Consider the following 2467-nt stretch of genomic DNA (forward strand, 5'->3'; position numbering starts at 1 on the left):
TCCTAATGGAGGCTACAAAAAAAAAAAGATGAAAGTGTTGAGCATTCATCACAGATATTCATCCATAGATAAGGAACTCTCTGCTTCCCCTTGTGATTGTGGGAGAGCCTGAGTTTCAAACCCCACCCATATCTCCCGCCTCAAAACTTGGAGTCAGAGGAAAAATCTCATGGCCAAGCTCTGCCCCTCCTTTCCTGTTCATCATTGAGCAGGTCACTTCTCTCTGAGTTTTCTTGTTTGTAAAACTGTTTAATATAATAAGAACATATCCACTGTCAGTTTTGTGAGTATGAGATAAAAGCGGGAAAGTGCCTAACACAATACCTGCCACAGGAGTAGGTCCATAGAAATATTAGTTTAATCCCAATGGCTACACTCCATAAAGACTTTCCTCCACTTCTCACATGGGAAAACAAAAGTTCAGAGAGAAGCTTTGTCATTTAAAGTCAACCTATTTTAAGTTCACTCCCTGCTGAAAATCACTAGGCGCTTGCCTAATCTCTTCATGGCTGCCTGCATCTCCTGGTTCCTCAGGGTTTAGATGATGGGGTTGAGCATGGGGATCATGACAGTTTGGCTGATGGGCACAGCCTTGTCCATGGGGAAGGAGGTGAAGGGCCAGGCATAGATATAGATACAGGGAATGAAGACCATAGACATGATGATGATGTGGGTGGTGCAGGTGGAAGCTGCCTTCCTTCTCGCCTGCCCTGAGTGGACCTCAGCATCATCAGGATGACAGTGTAAGAGAGCAGAAGGAAAGGAACCAGATGAGGACCAACATCCCACCGTTGGAGATCATACAGACCTCCAGGAGGGAGGTGTCCGTGCAGGCAAGTCTTAGCACTTGTGGAACGTCACAGTAGAAGTTATCCAGGATGTTGGGGCCACAAAAAGGCAATGGGAGCATCAGAACCAGCTGGAAAATGGAGTGGAGAAAGCCCCCTACCCAAGCGGTCACCACCAGCCCTACACACATTTGAGTGTTCATGATGGAGACATAGTGGAGGGGCCGGGAGATGGCTATGTAGCGGTCATAGGCCAATACTGCGAGGAAGAAGACAGTCCCACCCCCCAGAAAGTGGAAGAAGAAGATCTGGGCCATGCAGCCCTGGTAGGAGATGATCTTGGTCTCATGTAAGAAGTCCACCAGCATCTCTGGGGAAGTGACTGTAGAAGAGCAGATGTCTATGACAGACTGATTTCAGAGCAGAAAATACATGGGTGTGTGGAGCCTAGACTCAAAAGTCACTGTGACCATGATAGGGAGGGTTCCCACAATGGTGGTGACATAGACAAATGGGAATACCACAAACAGGAATTTCTGGAACTCCTTGGTCTGTGAGAACCCCAAGAGGACAAACTCTGACACCTGTGTGATGTTCTGTCGTTCCATGGGATCTTCCCCACATGCCTAGAAGAGAAACTATTCAAAACAAAAACCATAAAAATTTAATCGTTCTCCTTTGGAGAGTCAGGATTGAGTTAATCAAAGTCTTGGTTGAGTACCATTCCCAAATGGAGCTTAGAAGAGCCTTCCATGGAGATAAATACATTTTCAAGGCTTTCACAGACTTTTCTCCCTAACCATACCCTACATCATATTACAGGCGTTTATGGGTCTTTTTCCCTTTGTACCATGCTGTCCTTGTCCATGGGTTTCATGTCTGACTCACACTTGCTGTGCCTGTGAACCACAGGCTCTACAGATATAGATGAACCAATCAATGGATGAATACACATGTCACCAAGTACCTATGACCACAAACATCATCAACCTAGGTGCATCAATCTTGAGAGGATATAGAGGTTAATGATTTTAGATAAACAAATAGAGACTTCCTTTCAGCGAACATTTGAGGGGCTGCCTATGGTTCATTGCTGAAGAAAGAGAGATGTGTATTAGAAGAAATTGTCATGTACAAATTCAGAGGCAAATGTGAAGAAAACCAAGCAGATGATTTTGGCTGTAGTGAAGCTGGGATGATTAGAGCTTCTGAAACTTTTCCACATATATACTTCTTGAATGGCATTTGTTGCCATGGGGCCATCTGCAGGGGTAACTCAAAGCAGTCCAGGACAAACGCAAAATCTCCTTGAACTCTCATGTTTTGTTTTGTTTTGTTTTTTAACATCTTTATTGGGGTATAATGGCTTTACAATGGTGTGTTAGTTTCTGCTTTATAACAAAGTGAATCAGTTATACATATACATATGTTTCCATATCTCTTCCCTCTTGCATCTCCCTCCCTCCCACCCTCTCTATCCCACCCCTCCAGGCGGTCACAAAGCACCAAGCCAATATCCCTGTGCCATGCGGCTGCTTCCCACTAGCTATCTACCTTACATTTGGTAGTGTGTATATGTCCATGACTCTCTCTCGCCCTGTCACAGCTCACCCTTCCCCCTCTCCATATCCTCAAGTCCGTTCTCCAGTAGGTCTGTGTCTTTATTCCTGTCTTACCCC

General features: G+C 45.1%; 1 pseudogene; it reads right to left on the reverse strand.

Annotated features, from left to right (window-relative positions):
• Positions 1–462: 462 nt before the first annotated feature.
• Positions 463–1396, reverse strand: LOC136138212 (olfactory receptor 4D1-like; annotated as a pseudogene).
• Positions 1397–2467: the final 1071 nt, after the last annotated feature.

The sequence above is a fragment of the Phocoena phocoena genome, chromosome 19 (genome assembly GCF_963924675.1).
Source record: "Phocoena phocoena chromosome 19, mPhoPho1.1, whole genome shotgun sequence".
Classification (NCBI taxonomy): domain Eukaryota; kingdom Metazoa; phylum Chordata; class Mammalia; order Artiodactyla; family Phocoenidae; genus Phocoena; species Phocoena phocoena.